Genomic DNA, 22612 nt, shown 5'->3' on the forward strand with positions numbered 1-22612 from the left:
TGCCTCGCTCCATCTCCCTCTCTCCCTATCTCTCTCAATCTCTTTCTCAACTCTCTCACCTCTCTACATCTCTCTCTCCATCCTTTTCTCTCCATTTCTCTCTCTCTCACATTCTCTCTCTCCATCTCTCTCTCTCTCTCCATCTCTCTTTCTAATCTCTCTCTCTCTCTCTCGCTCCATCTCTCTCTCCATCTCCACCTCTCTCTCTCCCTCTCTTTTGCTCCATCTCTCTCTCTCTCTCTATGTCACTCTCTCTCCATCTCTCTCTCTCCATCTCTTTTTCATCTCTCTCTCAGTCTCTCTCTCCCTCTCTCTGTCCATCTCTCCTTCTCTCTCTCTCCATCTTTCTTCCTCTCTCTCTCCTCTCTCTTTCTATCTCCATCTCTCTTATCTCTCTTCCATCTCTCTCTCTTCTTTGTTCTCTCTCCCTCTCTATCTCCAACTTTCTCTATATCACACTTTCTCTCTCTCTCTCTCTCTCTCTCTCTCTCTCTCTCTCTCTCTCCATCTTCCTTTCTATCTCTCCCTCTATCTCTTTTTCCAGCTTCCTCTCTCTCTTCATCTCCCTCCCAATCTCCCTCTCTTTCTCTATCTCTCCATCTCTCTCCCCCCCGTCTCTCTCTATCTTTCTCTATATCTCCCGCTATCTCTCTTCTTCCATCTCTCTCTCTCCACCTTTCTCTATACCCCCCCCCCTTCTCTCTCTCCATCTCTCTTTCTCCATCTTTCTCTCCATCTCTCTCTCTCGCTCTCTTGCTCTCTCTCTCTCTCCATCTCTCTCTCTCTCCATCTCTCTCTCCATCTCTCTCTCTCTCCTCCTCTTGACTCACTCTCTCTCCTCTCTCCTCCTCTCCATCTCTCTCTCTCCTCTCTCTCTCTCTCTCTCTCTCCATCCTCTCTCACACCTCCTCTCTCCTCCTCTCTTCCAATTCAACAACCTCTCTCTCTCTCCATCTCTCCATCTCTCTCTCCATCTCCCTCTCTCTCTCCTCTCACTCTCTCTCTCTCTCTCTCTCCCTCCATCTCCTCTCCATCTCTCTCTCTCCATCTATCCCTCTCCACTCTCTCTCTCTCTCTCTCTCTCTCCATCTCCCTCCTCTCTCCATCTCTCTCTCCATCTCTCCCTCTCCATCTCTCTCTCTCTCCATTTCTCTCTCTCTCTCTCTCTCTCTCTCCATCTCTCTCTCTCCATCTCTCTCTCCATCTCTCTCTCTCTCTCTCTCTCTCTCCATCTTCCCTCTCTCTCTCTCCATCTCTCTCTCCATCTCTCTCTCTCTCTCTCTCTCTCTCTCTCTCTCTCTCTCTCTCTCTCTCTCTCCATCTCTCTCTCTCTCTCTCTCTCCTCCACTCTCTCCATCTCTCTCTCTCTCTCTCTCTCTCTCTCTCTCCATCTCTCTCTCTCCATCTCTCTCTCCATCTCTCTCTCTCTCTCTCTCTCTCCATCTCTCTCTCTCCATCTCTCTCTCCATCTCTCTCTCTCTCTCTCTCTCTCTCTCTCTCCATCTCTCTCTCCATCTATCCCTCTCCATCTCTCTCTCTCTCTCTCTCCATCTCCCTCTCTCTCTCTCTCTCCATCTCTCTCTCCATCTCTCTCTCTCTCTCCATCTCTCTCTCTCTCTCCATCTCTCTTTCTCTCTCTCCATCTCTCTCTCTCTCTCTCTCCATCTTTCTCTCTGTTGCTCTCCCCTTTCCTCCCCTTTGCCCCTCCTGCTGCGATTTAGCTGTAAAGCGCTTTGCGAGTCGCAGATAGTTATGTCAGGCTGCAGAGCGCAGGGTCCCCGGGGACGGTAAGAAAACATACAAGAAGTTATGATAACAAACCGATGACAGCAGACAGAAAGAAAAATCAAAGTTCTCTACAGATACAGTCAGCGGGATACCGGGATGGGACGTGATCCGAAACTGAGCCGGAGGGAGCCAGGTTCTGGTATTCCGGCACGTGTTTTCCTAAGGCGGAGGATATCTGGGTCCATTTATAAAGGGGCGCAGGATCACTTCCCTCTCTATAGACACTTATTCCTTGTTTATTGCCCCTTCACACCTGCTGGAATTGCCAATGTGCGTTCACCACTACGATCTAGACAGTCCTGTTACTTTAAATGGACATCTCTCCATTGAAAACAATAAGGAGTCCCCTAGATGACTATATCTGGGTACATTCACCTCATATTCACTGGGGACCCATCGGGGCTACTATACTACACCAGACAAAAAATTGTATTTTGTTTTGAATGGAGGATAGACAGGTTAAATCAGCCTTTCTCAACCAAGGTTCCTTGAGCAGTTAGCAATTTCTTCTCCACTTACTACCAATGTAAGGAGGCTCTTCTCCATTGACCACCAATGTAAGGAGGCTCTTCTCCACTGACCACCAATGTGAGGAGGCTCTTCTCCACTGACCACCAATGTGAGGAGGCTCTTCTCCATTGACCACCAATGTGAGGAGGCTCTTCTCCACTGACCACCAATGTGAGGAGGCTCTTCTCCACTGACCACCAATGTAAGGAGGCTCTTCTCCACTGACCACCAATGTAAGGAGGCTCTTCTCCACTGACCACCAATGTAAGTTTGCTCTTCTCCACTGACCACCAATGTGAGGTGGCTCTTCTCCACTGACCACCAAAGCTAGGTGGCTCTTCTCCACTGACCACCAATGTAAGGAGGCTCTTCTCCACTTACTACCAATGTAAGTTTGCTCTTCTCCACTGACCACCAATGTAAGGAGGCTCTTCTCCACTGACCACCAATGTACTAAGGAGGCTCTTTTCCACTGACCACCAATGTGAGGAGGCTCTTCTCCAGTTACTACCAATGTAAGGGGGCTCTTCCCCACTGACCACCAATGTAAGGAGGCTCTTCTCCACTTACTAGCAATGTAAGTTTGCTCTTCTCCACTGACCACCAATGTACTAAGGAGGCTCTTCTCCACTTACTACCAATGTAAGGTGGCTCTTCTCCACTGACCACCAATGGAGGGTGGCTCTTCTCCACTGACCTCCAATGTAAGGAGGCTTTTCTGAACCAACCACACATTTGAGGGGGCATTTCTCCACTGACCACCAATGTATAGAGGCATTTCTTCATTGAGCACCAAGTATCCGCTGAACACCAGTGTAAGGATTATCTTCTCTACAGACCACTAGTGTCAGGAGTTTCTTCTTCACTGATCACCAATGTAAGGAGGCATTTCTTCACTTACTGCCAATGTAAGGAGGCATTTCTCCACTGACCACCAATGTAAGGAGGCATTTCTTCACTGATCAGCACGTATCCACTGAACACCAGTGTCAGGAAGATCTTCTCCACTGACCACCAATGTGAGGGGGCTGTTCTCCATAAATCACAAATGAATTTGAATGGAGGATAGACAGGTTAAATCAGCCTTTCTCAACCAAGGTTCCTTGAGCAGTTAGCAATTTCTTCTGCACTGACCACCAAGGTAAGGAGGCTCTTCTCCACTTACTACCAATGTAAGGAGACTCTTCTCCACTGACCACCAATGGAGGGTGGCTCTTCTCCACTGACCAGCAATGTTAGGTGGCTTTTCTCCCCCAACCACAAATTTGAGGAGGCTCTTCTCCACTGACCACCAATGTAAGGGGGCTCTTCTCCACTTACTACCAATGTAAGGGGGCTCTTCTCCACTTACTACCAATGTAAGGGGGCTCTTCTCTACTGACCATCAATGTAAGGAGGCTCTTCTCCACTTACTACCAATGTAAGTTGGCTCTTCTCCACTGACCACCAATGTAAGGAGGCTCTTCACTTACTACCAATTTAGGGAGGCTCTTCTCCACTGACCACCAATGTAAGTTGGCTCTTCTCCACTGACCACCAATGTAAGTTTGCTCTTCTCCACTGACCACCAATGTAAGGTGGCTCTTCTCCACTGACCACCAATGGAGGGTGGCTCTTCTCCACTGACCAGCAATGTAAGGTGGCTTTTCTCCACCAACCACAAATTTGAGGAGGCCTTTCTCCACTGACCACCAATGTAAGAAGTCTCTTCTCCACTTGCTACCAATGTAAGTTGGCTCTTCTCCACTGACCACCAATGTAAGGGGGCTCTTCTCCACTTACTACCAATGCAAGGGGGCTCTTCTCTACTGACCACCAATGTAAGGAGGGTCTTCTCCACTTACTACCAATGTAAGGTGGCTCTTCTCCATTGACCACCAATGTAAGGAGGCTCTTCTCCAGTTACTAACAATGTAAGGTGGCTCTTCTCCACTGACCACCAATCGAGGGTGGCTCTTCTCCACTTATTACCAATGTAAGGAGGCTCTTCTCCACTGAAAATTTGAGGAGGCCTTTCTCCACTGACCACCAATGTAAAGAGGCATTTCTTCAATGATCACCAAGTACCTGCTGAACACCAGTGTCAGGAAGATCTTCTCCACTGACCACCAATGTGAGGAGGCTCTTCTCCATTAATCACAACTACAAGAAGGCACTTTTCCACCAACCACCAAAGAAAGGAGGCCCTTCTCCGCTTACCACCAATATAAAGAGGCTCTTCTCCACCAACCACAAATTTAACCCCTTTCACACCCAAGGGTAAAACAAATCTAAATGCGTAAGCACAATTTTGCAATTTTAACATGTGTTAGTAAACGTAGATATCATCACAACTACTTTGTGCATCCAGGTGGGTTATATCTTGTTTTTTTTTTTGCAGGACAAATTAGGCTTTCCTTTGGTAGTAAATAGTAAAAAAATAATATATATTTTTTTAAATTTAGCTGTATATATCTTGTTACTACCATAACCTATCACCAAAAAACAACCCAAAATAAATTCTCTTGCTCTTGATGATCGCAGAGATACCTCGTATGTGTGTATGTTGTTTGTTGTTTTTTGCCAGTAGTACAGCCCAGAAGCAATAGTGCGCATTTTTCTTTTTTTTTTCTTTTTTGTTTTTTATTATTTTGTCCTACCTAAAACACACTGACACTTTCTGACACTGATGTTAATTAAAAAAAAAAAAAATCTTGTCCTAAATAAACTGACCCTGACCTTTGACCCTTACTTGACCCAAACACTAACCCTTGCACTGATCTAGATCAAACCTTCATTATTTATTTATTTAATTAAAACATTTTTATAAACACTTTTTTTTTCTCTTTCTGCAAAGAACAAGAAAGATACATTGTATCCTTCTTCTCAATTCACGGGAGGGAAAAAAAAAAAATAGGGGCGGGCTTCACAGTGACTGATCACCGTGGTAGCCAATCCGGATCCCGGGAGATCCTAGGTCCCGATTGTTAGTACGGGGCCCTGGGACCTCGGTCTCTGTGCTGGGAGTGAGCCAGCTATGTACAGCCCCCCTGCTGGCCCCTCCTACCAGCCATAATCTGCCTGTGCTGCATAGAGAAGAACAGAGACCCAGTGATGACATCATTGGATCTAAAATAAAGTAATGAAATGTAATGAAAGTGGAAAGGTTTTATTTATTTTTATTTTTTATTAGCATGGTGATGCGAGGAGAGGGGGAAACCATGGAAGGCAAAATAGAAGCAGATTAACGCCACCTTTAATATTACCCTGTTGCTTTGCCCCCCGCCCCCCAGAAAAAAAAGAAAACGTATTATTTATAATAAGTAAATATTTTATTCTATTCATATATATATAATTGAATGCATTTATTGAAGAATAATATAAGAGAAAATATATAAATATTTATACTGTTATATTATTTCTTCAATAAATGTATTTAATTTTATATATATATATATATATATTGAATGTAATTATATATATATATATATATATATATACATATATACATATGTATGTATATATATATATATATATATATATATATATATTTACTATTATATTATTTCTTCAATAAATGTATTTAATTTTTAACACACACACACACACACATATATATATATATATATATATATATATATAATAAGTAAATTAAAAAACATACATATATACATATATATATACATATATATATATATATATATATATATATATATATATATATATATATATATATATATATATATAATATATATATATATATATATATATATATATATATATATATATATATATATAATTGAATACATTTATTGAAGAAATATATTTAATAGTAAATAAATATATATATATTATATAATTAAATGTAATATATATAATTAAATACATTTATTGAAGAAATAATATAACAGTAAACAGTAGAAAAAAAGAATATATATACATACATATATATATATATATATATATATATATATATATATATATATATATATTTATAGTTATTTATATATATATATATATATACATATATATATATATATATATATATATATATATATATATATATATATTTATATAATTGAATGCATTTATTGAAGAAATATATATAATAGTAAATAAATATATATATTATATTATATAATTAAATGTAATATATATAATTAAATACATTTATTAAAGAAATAATATAACAGTAAATACATACATATACATTTATATTTATTTATATTTTATATACTAAACATAATTAAATAAATGTATTTAAGAAATAAATATGTATAATAGATATTATGTATAATAAATAAATAAATAATAAATAAAATAACTTAATTTAGGCCACCGCTCTCTCTCGTGGTCCCCTGCCCCAGGTGTGCATGGTACCCCCACAGAGAGCAGGTAAAGGGTAAATCTCAGCATGGCCCTCCAGTATGTAGGATTACAGTGTGACAGTGACTGAAAGCTTTTAACAAGCTGACCACAGAGAGCCGAGGAGTTGGGTTACCTCTCCCCCGGGGGGGGCCCTTGTGATTGGCACCAAAAAAAAAAAAAAAACAGCAGTCAAGGCTTTGTGTGTGAGGTCTGTCCAGCCTTGAAGAAGATATCATTTTGCTCGTGTTCTAGACCAAGGACGGCTCATTTCCAAACATTTAAAGCAAATATCCTCTAAATCCATTCATCCTGTGTATTTCACTTACATCTCGGTGTGCTTGTGTATTTCTTCCAGATCTGTGCAGTAATCCAGTGTGAGATATTCCTACTGTAAAAAAAGACCGCTCACTGCTGCTCTCTCTCCCTGTGTCGGGTGATTGGTCTTGTCTCCGCCCCCTCCTGTAATTCTCTATAGTGGTTGGGAGGTGGTTGAACATTTCGAACTAAATTCTGCTAGCAAATGGCATTGTCCCTTTAAGGGCTCATTCACATGTGAGGATAGGGGTTTGGAGGTGCCACGGCTCATTCATGGGGCTTTACCACTCCTCCTTTCGGCTGTAGCACGTGCTTAATATGCCGGGAGGGTCTTCATCAATGTCCTCCCATGATCTCGCTGCCCACACGGTCCCTCGGACTCAGCTGACCACAGAGCAGGGTAAAGGGCCAATCACAGCGGGCCCTTTACCACGTGATCAGCTGTTACCAATGACACAAGCCGGTTATCATGCTGACAGCATGAGGAGAGAAAAAGGGAGCCCATAACCAGCTTGTGTTAAAGGGACATTGACACTGATAATCAGGGCACTGATTATCAGTGCAGTCCCAACAGTGCCCACCAATGCTGACAATCAGTGCCCACCAGTGCCTCCTCATCAGTGCTGCCTATCAGTGCCACCTACCAGTGCCCATCAGTGCTGCCTACCAGTACCCATCAGTGCTGCCCATCAGTGTCACCTATCAGTGCCCTTCCGTGGCGCCTATTGGAGCCCATCAGTGCCACCCAATATTGCCACCTATCAGTGCCCAACAGCACCGCCTATTAGTGTGATTATTAGCAGTGACTCCTTATCACTGTCCATCAGTGCTCTCTATCGGTGCTGACTATCAGTGCTGCCTACCAGTTCCCATCAGTGTTGCCAATCAGTGCCCAGCAGTGCCATTTATCAGTGCTGCCTATCAGTGTCCTTCAGTGGTGCCTATCAGAGCTGATCAGTGCCACCTATTAATGCCACCTATCAGTGCCCATCATTACTGCCTATTTGTGCAGCCTCTTCAGTGACTCTTCATCACTGCCCTTCAGTGCTGTCTATCAGTGCTGCCTACCATTGTCCATCAGTGCCACCTACCAGTACCCATCAGTGCTGTCAACCAGTGCCCATCAGTACCACCTATCAGTGCTGCCTATTAGTGCCACCTATCAGTGCCCTTCAGTGGCACCTATCAGAGCCCATCAGTGCCACCTATTAGTGCCACCTATCAGTGCCCATCATTACCGCCTATTAGTGCAGCCTCTTCAGCCTCTTCAGTGACTCTTCATCACTGCCCATCAGTGCCCATCAGTGCTGCCTTCAGTGCCACCTACCAGTGTCCATCAGTGCTGGCTACCAGTACCCATCAATGCTGCCAATCAAGGCCCATCAGTGCCACCTATAAGTGCTGCCTATCAGTCCTGCCTACCACTGTCCATCAGTTCCGCCTACCAGTACCCATCAATGTTTCCAATCAGTGCCCATCCGTGCCACCTATCAGTGCTGCCTATTAGTGCCACCTATCAGTGCCCTTCAGTGGCGCCTACCAGTGCCCATCAGTACCGCCTATTAGTGCAGCCTCTTCAGTGACTCCTCATCACTGCCCATCAGTGCCCATCAGTGCTGTCTATCAGTACCCATCAGTGCTGCCTATAGTGCCACCTATCAGTGACCATCAGTGCAGCCTCATCATCACACATCAGTGAAGAAGAAAACTTACCTGTTTGCAAAATTTTATAACAAACTATAAAAATGTTTTGTTTTTCAAAATTTTCAATATTTTTTTGTTTGTTTAACAAAAAATAAAAACCCCCCAGTGGCGATCAATTACCACTAAAAGAAAGTTCCATTTGTGTGAAAAAAATGATAAAAATTTCATTTGGGTACAGCATTGCATGACCGCGCAATTGTCATTCAAAGTGCAACAGCGCTGAAAGCTGGGCAGGAAGGGGGTGAAAGTGCCCAGTAAGCAAGTGGTCAAGGGGAAAGGCCATTTGCTACCAGAAATGAGTTTTTATATATATATATATATATATATATATATACACATGCATTGCTTTGTTTCGTGGCCGTGGCATGGGTCGTACCCCCTTATTCTTTTGGCTGGCGCTGCCATCCGCAGATCACAACCCATTCAATTGAATAGGGGCTGCTCTGTGAGCGCACTGGAACCATGTGTGGGGGTCCAAGGGGGTTAAAGGGATTTTCTCACAGTGAATGTGGCTTATGTTCAGGAAAGTCCTTTAGATCCAAAATCGAATGTATAAAAGCAAATGTTTCTTTTGAACAACATTCGTCATGTCATCGAATGTACTGAGAATATTCGTCTGAACGTTCGTTCAAAAGTCTATTTGCGTATGGCCAGCTTAAGGTTTAAGACTTCTTTTGTACACATTGATGCGTATAATAAGGGCTGCCAAGCCAGCAAAACAAGAAGCGGAGTCTGTGTAGCGAGCGTGTAGGTTGTAAAAAGAAAAGGGGGGGGGGGAGGGGGATGAGGCATACACAACTGATTCATGGCGTTCAGGGAGATATCACTTTACGGGGCTTTTAACTGTTCTGTGTTGTTTGTACATCTACATGTCTGTGTGTTGAGAGATTGATCTCTGGAATAACAGAGGGTGCAAAGATTTTACATTAGATGAGATTAACTCCAAGGAACCGCACTGAAAAAAAGAAAAACAGGCTTTGGATTATTAAATAAGGATGATTGCGTGTCCAGGGTAGCAAGACACGGGACCCAATGAGAAACTCTTATATCACTCTGGCTGCAATTGAGTAAAATTGGAGGGTTAGAAGTAACAATGCCAATAAAACGCACAGATCTCATTGGCTGTTAAGTCGCAGATCGCTTAACAATCATCAACGCGAAATGACCGCGTCTGTATTTTTTTTCCTTTTTCAAGTGATATCGGGTGGTGGTACACTTCATTGATAGCATCAATAGTATCAATATTGAATTTCAGAGGTTATTTGGATTTTAATGACCAGGAAGCGACACAAGACCACTTTTTGGTTTCACTAAGCTGATCGATTTTCAAGGCTGTTAGATTGACATCTATTCAAAATCGAAATCAAACTTTGAATAGTCGATTTAAAGATGCATAAAGTGAACCTGTGCCTAGATCATGTACACTAACAAACAAACAAACAGCAAAAGCACTTTAAAAGCAGCACTCAGTCACCTTTGTATCTATAAGCATTGTGGAGAAATTCATTTTTAAAGTTTGCAGCACAGGTACTGTGTTTTTCTATGAGAGCAGATCTTGGCAGCCTGGCAGTCCTCCAATGTAAACACAATTGTTTCTAAGCTGTTAAAAACCAACTTTAGAGTCTTTTTTTGTGATTTTTGAGGACCCCTGAGAACGTTGCATTAAAAGCAGCTAGAGAGGTCAAGGGTGGCTTGTGGTAAAGCTATGTTATGGTGCTCGCAAAATCCCTGCTAGGATTTCCAATAGTATTTGTAGAATCCCTGCCAGGACTTCTAGTGATACTTGTAGAGTTCCCGCAAGGACTTCCAGTGGTACTCCTAGAAACCCTGCCAAGACCTCCAATGGTTTTCATAGAATTCCTGCCAGGACTTCCAATGGTTTTCGTAGAATCCCTGCCAGGACTTTCAGTTATATTTGTAGAATAAGTAAATAATATTTGTAGAATCCTTGCCAGGACTTACAATGGTATTCGTGGAATCCCTGCCAGGACTTCCAGTGGTATTTTTAGAATCCCTGCCAGGACTTCTAGTGATACTTGTAGAGTTCCTGCAAGAACTTCCAGTGGTACTCCTAGAAACCCTGCCAGGACTTCCAATGGTTTTTCATAGAATTCTTGCCAGGACTTCCAATGGTTTTCATAGAATCCCTGCCAGGACTTCCAGTTGTATTTGTAGAATCCCTGCCAGGACTTACAATGGTATTCGTGGAATCCCTGCCAGGACTTCCAGTGGTATTTGTAAAATCCCTGCCAGGACTTCTACTGCTGAATCTTGATGAAGGGGACATACCCCGAAAGCTTGTCCTGAAAAAATGTATGTTAGTGCAAATAAAAAAGTATCATGGACAGTGCTCAATTGTCTCTGTCGCAAGTGCACTAATACAGCTACAATCACCTCAAGCAGAACTTCTAGTGATACTTGTAGAGTTCCTGTAAGGACTTCCAGTGGTACTCCTAGAAACCCTGCCAGGACTTCCAATGGTTTTCGTTGAATCCCTGCCAGCACTTCCAGTTGTATTTTTAGAATCCCTGCCAGGACTTCAAGTTGTATTTGTAGAATCCCTGCCAGGACTTCCAGTTGTATTTATAGAATCCCTGCCAGGACTTACAATGGTACTCGTGGAATCCCTGCCAGGACTTCAAGTTGTATTTGTAGAATCCCTGCCAGGACTTCCAGTTGTATTTATAGAATCCCTGCCAGGACTTACAATGGTACTCGTGGAATCCCTGCCAGGACTTTCAGTGGTATTTGAAGAATCCTTGCCTGGATTTCTAGTGATACATGTAGAGTTCCTGCAAGGACTTCCAGTGGTACTCCTAGAAACCCTGCCAGGACTTTCAATGGTTTTCGTAGAATCTATGCTGGGAATTCCAGTTGTATCTGTAGAATCCCTGCCAGGACTTACAGTGGTATTTGTAGAATCCCTGCCATGACTTACAATGGTATTAGTGGAATCCCTGCCAGGACTTCCAAAGGTATTAGTAGAACCCCTCACAGAACTTCCTATGGTATTTATAGAATTCTTGCCAGGACTTCCAATGGTATTTGTAGAATCCCTGCCATGACTTACAATGGTATTAGTGGAATCCCTGCCAGGACTTCCAATGGTATTAGTAGAACCCCTCACAGAACTTCCTATGGTATTTATAGAATTCTTGCCAGGACTTCCAATGGTATTTGTAAAATCCCTGCCATGACTTACAATGGTATTAGTGGAATCCCTGCCAGGACTTCCATTGGTATTTGTAGAATCCTTGCTAGGACTTCCAGTGGTGCTCATAGAATCCCTGCCAGGACTTCAAATGTTAATCACACAATCCCTGCCAGAACTTTCAGTGATACTCAAAAACATCCATGCAATAACTTCCAATGGTATTTGGAGAATCCCAGCCAGGACTTTCAATGATTTTCATAGAATCCCTGCCAGGACTTCCAACGGTATTCATAGAATTCTTGCCAGGACTTCCAATGGTATTTGTAGAATCCCTGCCATGACTTACAATGGTATTAGTGGAATCCCTGCCATGACTTACAATGGTATTAGTGGAATCCCTGCCAGGACTTCCAATGGTATTAGTAGAACCCCTCCAGAACGTCCAATGGTATTCATAGAATTCTTGCCAGGACTTCCAATGGTATTTGTAGAATCCCTGCCATGACTTACAATGGTATTAGTGGAATCCCTGCCAGGACTTCCAAGGGTATTAGTAGAACCCCTCCCAGAACGTCCAATGGTATTCATAGAATTCTTGCCAGGACTTCCAGTGGTGCTCATAGAATCCCTGCCAGGATTTTTAATTTTACTAAATTTTTCCAACTTCACTTCTATCAAATCACTTTGGGGAAATTTCCTCCCACTTCCTGTTGACACAAAAAAGGAAGGAAAAAAAGACCTTACCCAAAACTAAGGAGAACATTTTCTTTTGCCTGGTGTTACACTAATTATTTGCTCGCTTTAAACAAAACTGTCTTATTTTTTTAAACCATCATCAGCCATGGCTTATCCGCGTGAAGGGTCTTTAGATATAGTAAAGTTGAATTTTTCACCCTTCTGGGCCACAGCCCCGCCGGAGGAGAGTATTGATTTCCTCCACACAGGTCACATCTCTCCAACACTTGGCTTACTATTTAATGGATGTCCCCTGGGGGCAGAGCTCACTAATGATCTGCTATTGTGAACGCCCATCCTCCTCATTTTACTGTCCATTACCAAGGCTCGCACACACACGCCCCTCCGTTGATGGGAGCGAGGTGATGCCGACCATCCCCAAGGCTGTTAACATGCAGCTGTCACATAGAATTTGATAAGTGGCCGTGTAATTACACATAAAAATATATAATGTCCATCACCCCCAGCTTTGGATCATAAATAGGCCAACAGTTAAGGTTGATGAGTGATGAGGGAGGACACACGGAAACAAGAGGGTGAACACAAGCTGGGGAAGAAAACAATGAGAAAGTATTCATCATAACCACTCACTATATCAATCATGAAATAAAAATAATTATAATGCAATGATATGGAATTTACCGCCGGCCCACCCCAACTGCCATATATTCCACCTCTAACCCCTGTGCACCCCTAATAGCCATTTATACCCTACCAGTTTCCCTCATACACCCCAATAGCCATATATTCATATATATTTTCCCCCTTTCCTCACCCACACTCAAAAAAACATGTATACCTTAGCTATCTTCTCCACCCACTGCCAACAGCCATATATATTCTACCTTTCTCCTTCACCCACCTCCAACAGCCATGTACACCCTATCTTTCTCCCCCATCCAACCCCAACAGCCAAGTATACCCTAGCTCTCTCCCCCAACCCACCCCAAACAGTCATATAGACACTACCTCTCTCCACTGCCCACCACCAACAGCCATATATACCCTAACTCTCTTCTCCTCCTATATCTCATAGCCATATATACCCAAGCTCTCTCCCCTACTCACCTCCAGCAGCCATGCACACCCTATATTTCACCCCCATCCAACCCCAACAGCCAAGTATACCCTAGCTCTCTCCCCCAACCCACCCCAAACAGTCATATAGACACTACCTCTCTCCACTGCCCACCACCAACAGCCATATATACCCTAACTCTCTTCTCCTCCTATATCTCATAGCCATATATACCCAAGCTCTCTCCCCTATTCACCTCCAACAGCCATGTACACCTGATCTTTCTCCCCCATCCAACCCCAACAGCCAGGTATACCCTAGCTCTCCCTCCCTACGCACCCCAAACAGCCATGTACATCCTATCTTTCTCCCCCATCCAACCCCCAACAGCCAATTATACCCTAGCTCCCACCCCAAACAGCCAAGTATACCCTAGCTCTCTCCCCCCCACCCACCCCAAACAGCCATATAGACACTACCTCTCTCCACTACCCACCACCAACAGCCATATATACCCTAGCTCCCCTCCCTTTATCTCATAGCCATATACACCCTAGCTCTCTCCCCTACTCACCTCCAGCAGCCATGTACACCCTATCTTTGTTCCCCATCCAACCCCAACAGCCAAGTATACCCTAGCTCCCACCCCAAACAGCCAAGTATACCCTAGCTCTCTCTCCCCCCAACCACCCCAAACAGCCATATAGACACTACCTCTCTCCACTACCCACCACCACCAGCCCTATATACCCAAACTCTCTTTTCCTCCTATATCTCATAGCCATACACACCCTAGTTCTCTCCCCTACTCATATCCAGCAGCCATGTACACCCTATCTTTCTCCCCCATCCAACCCCAACAGCCAAGTATACCCTAGCTATCTCCCCCACCCACCCAAACAGCCATATAGACACTACCTCTCTCCACTAAACACCACCAGCAGCCATATAGACACTAACTCTCTTCTCCTCCTATATTTCATAGCCATATACACCCTAGCTCTCTCCCCTACTCACCTCCAACAGCCATGTACACCTTATCTTTCTCCCCCATCCAACCCCAACAGCCAAGTATACCCTAGCTCCCACCCCAAACAGCCAAGTGTACCCTAGCTCTCTCTCCCCCCACCCACCCCAAACAGCCATATAGCCACTACCTCTCTCCACTACCCACCACCAACAGCCATATATACCCTAGCTCTCTTCCCCTCCTATATCTCATAGCCATATACACCCTAGCTCTCTCCCCTACTCATCTCCAGCAGCCATGTACACCCTATCTTTCTCCCCCATCCAACCCAAACAGCCAAGTATACCCTAGCTCCCACCCCAAACAGCCAAGTGTACCCTAGCTCTCTGCCCCCACCCACCCCAAACAGCCATATAGACACTACCTCTCTCCACTACCCACCACCAACAGCCATAGATACCCTAGCTCTCTACCCCTCCTATATCTCATAGCCATATACACCATAGCTCTCTCCCCTACTCACCTCCAACAGCAATGTATGCCTTATCTTTCTCCCCCATCCAACCCCAACAGCCAAGTATACCCTAGCTCCCACCCCAAACAGCCAAGTATACCCTAGCTCCCACCCCCCCACCCACCCCAAACAGCCATATAGACACTACCTCTCTCCCCTACCCACCACCAACAGCCATATATACCCTTGCTCCCCTCCCCTCCCTTTATCTCATAGCCATATACACCCTAGCTCTCTCCCCTACTCACCTCCAGCAGCCATGTACACCCTATCTTTCTCCCCCATCCAACCCCAACAGCCAAGTATACCCTAGCTCCCACCCCAAACAGCCAAGTATACCCTAGCTCTCTCTCCCCCCAACCACCCCAAACAGCCATATAGGCACTACCTCTCTCCACTACCCACCACCAGCAGCCATATATACCCTAACTCTCTTCTCCTCCTATATCTCATAGCCATATACACCCTAGCTCCCTCCCCTACTCACCTCCAGCAGCCATGTACACCCTATCTTTCTCCCCCATCCAAACCCAACATACAAGTATACCCTAGCTCCCCCCCCCCCCACCCATCACAAACAGCCAAGTATACCCTAGCTCTCTCCCCCCACTCACCCCATACAGCCATATAGACACTACTGCTCCCCACTACCCACCACCAACATCCATATATACCAGGGGTCTTCAAACTATGGCCCTCCAGTTGTTCAAGAACTACAATTCCCATCATGCCTAGTCATGTCAGAGTTTTACAATGCCTCATGGGATGTGTAGTTCCGCAACAGCTGGAGGGCTGTAGTTTGAGGATCCCTGATATATACCCTAGCTCTCTTCCACTCCTATGTCTCATAGCCATATACACCCTAGCTCACTCCCCTACTCACCTCCAACAGCCATGTGCACATTACCTCTCTCCCACAACTACCCCCCCCCCCCAACAGCTATATACACACCTAACTTCCTCACCCCATCTCCAACAGTTATGTATACCCTACCTCTCTCCTCCACCCACCTCCAACAGCCCTATACACAATACCTTTCTCCTCCACTCACCCCTAATAGCCATATATACCCTAGCTTTCTTCTCCACCCACCCCCTTAGTATATCTGGCTATCCCGAGCAACAGTAATTATACCTATTCCCTAAGCTAAAGATTGCTTTTTCAGCTCAGGGTGGCTACTGTCTCAACATAAATCTTCGATAATATGTACTGTGGGGGGAATTAATTTGTAATGTGATCAATGTTTCATTGTTCACCTGTTGTAAACCCTTTGCAAAATTGCTGTTAAGGGTATTACCCAACACAGGGCTTTTACAGGGCTGAGGACCCCCCACTGCATAGACTTGACTGCTGTCACTCCTCCATACCTAAAGGTCTTTGGCTCAAACAGGGCAGTGGAGGAGGGTGTTGAGGATAAAGGTATGCTCCTTGACATTCCTGCCCTAAAGTGAAACCTGTTACTTTGCCCTGAATGGGTTGACACAAATCTGATATATCAGTTTTAAGTTGAAGCTTTGTGTCTGAATACCCCACTGGGTTCTCTTATCATTTGAAGGCTCTGGTGAAGAGCTTAACATGCTTTAATTCCCAATTCTGTCTCTTACTACAGGCACTATGAAACCACCCAAGGCAGTCTTACTCCTCCTACAACCTTGATTTAATGCTTAAAATAAATAAAATATTCAGAAGTGAGAGTGAGGCTCTTTTTATGTAGCTTTGGCAGGTTGGTGGAACTAAGAACCCAAGTTTATAGACCTCCCTCGTTGGGTCCCTAAAGGGATGTATGAAGTCAGTGGAGTGATGCAGCTCACCATCCCATTTGGTGGAACTGGCAACCCTAGTTCCCAAGTCTTTAGACCACCCTGGTTGGGTCTCTGAGGGATATACAAAGTCAGTGAAGTGATTCATCTCACCAACTTGGTTGGTGTAACTGGGAACCCAGGTCTATAGCCCTCCCTGGTTCGGTTTCTGAGGGTTATATAAAGTCGGTGGAGTAATTCAGGGCCCTAACTTGGTAGAACTTGGTTGTCACTGCACAATTAGTACGACGTAGGTCCTCAGGCCTGCCCTGAACGTTTTGGGAGGGGGTGGATATGGCCTTCTGGCTTAGTTCGCCCTCTCTCATGGGTTCTCCCTTCGGGGGAGCCCCACCTAGTACTTGGGGTGGGCTGTTTCGGCAGTCCCCCTGGAGAACGGGGTCTGTCTGGTCTTGGCTGGGCAGGCCATAGTGAGAGCCTCAATCCCTGTCAGGAGTCTTGCGCCCTGGGGGATCAGGTTCAGGGCCCTTCATTTTCGGAGGAGGGACATGTGTACGCCTAGTGCACTTTTTTATGAACCGGGTGTTAGTTCGAGAGTGTTTCACACACCACAGGCTTAAAAAAAAAAAAATGGTAGAACTGGGAACCCAAGTCTTTAGACCTCCATGATTGGTTCTGATGGGTATATAAAGTCAATAAAGTGTTTCATCCCACCAACTTTGTCTCAAGTCTATAGACCACCCTGGTTGGGTCTCTGAGGGATATACAAAGTCAGTGAAGTGATTCATCTCACCAACTTGGTTGGTGTAACTGGGAACCCAGGTCTATAGCCCTCCCTGGTTCGGTTTCTGAGGGTTATATAAAGTCGGTGGAGTAATTCAGGGCCCTAACTTGGTAGAACTTGGTTGTCACTGCACAATTAGTACGACGTAGGTCCTCAGGCCTGCCCTGAACGTTTTGGGAGGGGGTGGATATGGCCTTCTGGCTTAGTTCGCCCTCTCTCATGGGTTCTCCCTTCGGGGGAGCCCCACCTAGTACTTGGGGTGGGCTGTTTCGGCAGTCCCCCTGGAGAACGGGGTCTGTCTGGTCTTGGCTGGGCAGGCCATAGTGAGAGCCTCAATCCCTGTCAGGAGTCTTGCGCCCTGGGGGATCAGGTTCAGGGCCCTTCATTTTCGGAGGAGGGACATGTGTACGCCTAGTGCACTTTTTTATGAACCGGGTGTTAGTTCGAGAGTGTTTCACACACCACAGGCTTAAAAAAAAAAAATGGTAGAACTGGGAACCCAAGTCTTTAGACCTCCATGATTGGTTCTGATGGGTATATAAAGTCAATAAAGTGTTTCATCCCACCAACTTTGTCTCAAGTCTATAGACCTTCCTGGTTGGGTCCCTGAGGGATATATGAAGTCAGTGGAATGATTTAGCTCACCAACTTGGTTGGTAGAACTGGGAATCCAAGTCCTTAGACCTTCCTGGTTTGATTCCTGAGGGATATATGAAGTCAGTCTAGTGTCTAGGCTAACCAACTCAGTCGGGAGACCCAACCTCACTGGTTGGGTCCCAGAGGGATATATGAAGGCAGTGGAGTGATTCAGCTAACTTATTTGGTTGGTAGAAGTGGGAACCCAAGCCTTTAGACCAACCTGGTTGGGTCCCTGAGGGATCAACCCGGTCGGGTCCCTGAGGGATACTGTATATGAACTCAGTAGAGGGATTTAGCTCACCAACTTGGTTGATAGAACTGATAACCCAAGTCTATAGACCTGCCTAGTTCGGTCTCTGAGGAAAATACAAAGTCAGTGAAGTGATTCATCTCACCAACCTGGTTGGTGGAACTGGAAACCCAAGTCTATAGCCCTCCCTGGTTGGGTTCCTGAGGGATATATAAAATCAGTGGCGTAATTTAGGTACCTAACTTGGTAGAACTGGGAACCAAAGTCTTTAGACCTCCCTGATTGGGTCTCTGGTGGATATATAAAGTCAGTGCACAGATTCGGCTCATCAACTCCTAACTAAAATACCTGGTTTGCATTGAATGATACTTTCTTCTAATAAAGACATAATCCTTTATGGCCTGCAGGCCAGTATCTCAACAAGCCCTTGTACTCATTGACACCACATTACCCTGTCACCTGCCTCCTCTGTGCGATAAATGAAAAGGGCTCACTGTTAATCCATGTTAACAGCTCTGCTCCTACGTTACTGTATTAATTACGGGCGGCGATGCTTTCTGTTTGATCTTTCATGAGCCTGCCGAGACAGAGACGCAAGGTCTTTAACCAATTACATTAGCTGGTCAGGAAAGCAGCATGGCTTCCATTAGTTGCTTGTTGCTCAGATAGATAACGCATCATTAAAGTACAGGTCGTCGCAGATGATAATCTCACTTAATTTATAGGATGGAGCGGGGGGAGTAATGGATTCGAAAACCTCTTTAATCCCTCAGACCGTCATTGAATGAAAGGTCGATGATATCAAACAAGGCTGTAATACCAGGCTTAATAAAGAACGGCTAATTAATTACGTACGTGATCCTATCGGTGCCTTGAACACCGATTAAATTTGATTGGGATCAGCGATTACGATGAGAGGACTGGCTCCATTTTGTATCAGGATGAAAGGGTCTCCTGATTGAAGCATAGACCAGCCTTTTCAACCAGGGTGCCTTGAAGTTTCTTCAGGGGTGCCTTGGCAAGATGCCTCAAAAGTGCCCCAAAATTGTATACAAGCTGGTGGGTGGATGAAGCCTGCCTTTTAGTTACACAAAGCCACAGGTTTTAATTGTGCACCATTGCAACCTTCTAGCTGCCAACCACCTAATAACCATTGATGACATCATCAGTTGATAAGGAGGATGTCCTTGGAATACTAGTCAGTTCCAGTTTGCAAAAGTGTATTTGCTTTGGAAGAATAAATCCCCTCTAATGTTGAATGTCCTACGTGTAGATGTTGCTGCATTGTGTAAAACTATCAGAATAGTTTTTACATTTTCGAATGGGGTGCCTTGAGACTGTCCATAATTTTGGAAGGTGCCTCGAGATTGTCCATTATTTTGGAGGGTGCCTCAAGATTGTCCATAGTTTTGGAGGGTGCCTCAAGATTGTCCATCATTTTGGAAGGTGCCTCAAGATTGTCCATAGTTTTGGAGGATGCCTCGAGATTGTCCATGATTTTGGAGGGTGCCTCAAGATTGTCCATAATTTTGGAGGGTGCCTCAAGATTATCCATAGTTTTGGAGGGTGCCTCAAGATTGTCCATAATTTTGGAGGGTGCCTCGAGATTGTCCATAATTGTGGAGGGTGCCTCAAGATTGTCCATAATTTTGGAGGGTGCCTCGCGATTGTCCATAATTTTGGAGGGTGCCTCAAGATTGTCCATAATTTTGGAGGGTGCCTCAAGATTATCCATAGTTTTGGAGGGTGCCTCAAGATTGTCCATCATTTTGGAAGGTGCCTCAAGATTGTCCATAATTTTGGAGGGTGCCTCAAGATTGTCCATAATTTTGGAGGGTGCCTCAAGATTATCCATAATTTTGGAGGGTGCCTCGAGATTGTCCATAATTGTGAAGGGTGCCTCAAGATTGTCCATAATTTTGGAGGGTGCCTCAAGATTGTCCATAATTTTGGAGGGTGCCTCGAGATTGTGCATAATTGTGGAGGGTGCCTCAAGATTGTCCATAATTTTGGGGGGTGCCTCGAGACTGTCCATAATTGTGAAGGGTGCCTCAAGATTGTCCATAATTTTGGAGGGTGCCTCAAGATTGTCCATAATTGTGGAGGGTGCCTCAAGATTGTCCATAATTTTGGAGGGTGCCTCGAGATTGTCCATAATTTTGGAGGGTGCCTCAAGATTGTCCATAATTTTGAAGGGAGCCTCAAGATTGTCCATAATTTTGGAGGATGCCTCAAGATTGTCCATAATTTTGGAGGTTGCCTCAAGATTGTCCATAATTTTGGAGGGTGCCTCAAGATTGTCCATAATTTTGGAGGGTGCCTCAAAATTGTCCATAATTTTGGAGGGTGCCTCAAGATTGTCCATAATTTTGGAGGATGCCTCAAGGTTGTCCATAACTTGTCAGGGTTATAGAGAGTGTTAGTGTTAGGGTTATAGAGAGTGTTAGTGTTAGGGTTACAGAGAGTGTCAGGGTTATAGAGAGTGTTAGTGTTAGGGTTACAGAGAGTGTCAGGGTTATAGAGAGTGTTAGTGTTAGGGTTATAGAGAGTGTTAGTGTTAGGGTTATAGAGAGTGTTAGTGTTAGGGTTATTGAGAGTGTTAGTGTTAGGGTTATAGAGAGTATCAGGGTTATAGAGAGTGTTAGTGTTAGGGTTACAGAGAGTGTCAGGGTTATTGGGAGTGTTAGTGTTAGGGTTATAGAGAGTGTTAGGGTTTTACAGAGTGTAAGAGTTACAGAAAGTGTTAGTGCCTCGAGATTGTCCATTATTTTGGAGGGTGCCTCAAGATTGTCCATAGTTTTGGAGGGTGCCTCAAGATTGTCCATCATTTTGGAAGGTGCCTCAAGACTGTCCATAATTTTGGAGGGTGCCTCAAGATTATCCATAATTTTGGAGGGTGCCTCGAGATTGTCCATAATTGTGGAGGGTGCCTCAAGATTGTCCATAATTTTGGAGGGTGCCTCGAGATTGTCCATAATTTTGGAGGGTGCCTCAAGATTGTCCATAATTTTGAAGGGAGCCTCAAGATTGTCCATAATTTTGGAGGATGCCTCAAGATTGTCCATAATTTTGGAGGTTGCCTCAAGATTGTCCATAATTTTGGAGGTTGCCTCAAGATTGTCCATAATTTTGGAGGGTGCCTCAAGATTGTCTATAATTTTGGAGGGTGCCTCGAGATTGTCCATAATTTTGGAGGGTGCCTCCAGATTGTCCATAATTTTGTAGGGTGCCTCAAGATTGTCCATAATTTTGGAGGATGCCTCAAGATTGTCCATAACTTGTCAGGGTTATAGAGAGTGTTAGTGTTAGGGTTATAGAGAGTGTTAGTGTTAGGGTTACAGAGAGTGTCAGGGTTATAGAGAGTGTTAGTATTAGGGTTACAGAGAGTGTCAGGGTTATAGAGAGTGTTAGTGTTAGGGTTATAGAGAGTGTTAGTGTTATAGAGAGTGTTAGTGTTAGGGTTACAGAGAGTGTCAGGGTTATAGAGAGTGTTAGTGTTAGGGTTACAGAGAGTGTCAGGGTTATAGAGAGTGTTAGTGTTAGGGTTGTAGAGAGTGTTAGTGTTAGGGTTATTGAGAGTGTTAGTGTTAGGGTTATAGAGAGTATCAGGGTTATAGAGAGTGTCAGTGTTAGGGTTATAGAGAGTGTTAGTGTTAGGGTTACAGAGAGTATCAGGGTTATTGAGAGTGTTAGTGTTAGGGTTATAGAGAGTGTTAGGGTTTTACAGAGTGTAAGGCTAGGTTTCCACTAGTGCGGCTACGAAGTCGTGCTACTTCTAGCACGACTTCGTAGCAAAAGTAAACCGCGGCTTCAGTTAGACTTGTCCCTCATATATAGAGGGAAGTCGCGCTCAAAAGTAGTACACGATTTACTTTTGAGGTCGCGGCAACTGAAGCCGCGGCAGTGGAAACGTGCCCCATTGAAAACAATGGGTTTTGACTTGCTGTGCGACTTGACATGTGTCAAGTCGCACCGCAAGTCGCACTAGTGGAAACCGAGCCTAAGAGTTACAGAAAGTGTTAGTGTTAGGGTCACAAGGGATGGCTAGTGATAGGGTTACATAGAGTGTTAGAGTTACAGGAAGTGTTAGGGTTGCAAGGAGGGTTAGTGTTAGGGTTACAGGAAG

The 22612-nt window shown here is 44.4% G+C and overlaps 1 protein-coding gene across 1 annotated transcript in view; it reads left to right on the forward strand.

Moving 5' to 3' along the window:
• NTRK1 (neurotrophic receptor tyrosine kinase 1) overlaps nt 1-22612 on the forward strand; it is a 157631-nt gene that overhangs the window by 11158 nt on the left and 123861 nt on the right. The gene's annotated exons all lie outside the window — the stretch shown is intronic.

Source organism: Pelophylax lessonae, assembly GCF_965119305.1.
Source record: "Pelophylax lessonae genome assembly, chromosome: 13".
Lineage (NCBI taxonomy): Eukaryota > Metazoa > Chordata > Amphibia > Anura > Ranidae > Pelophylax > Pelophylax lessonae.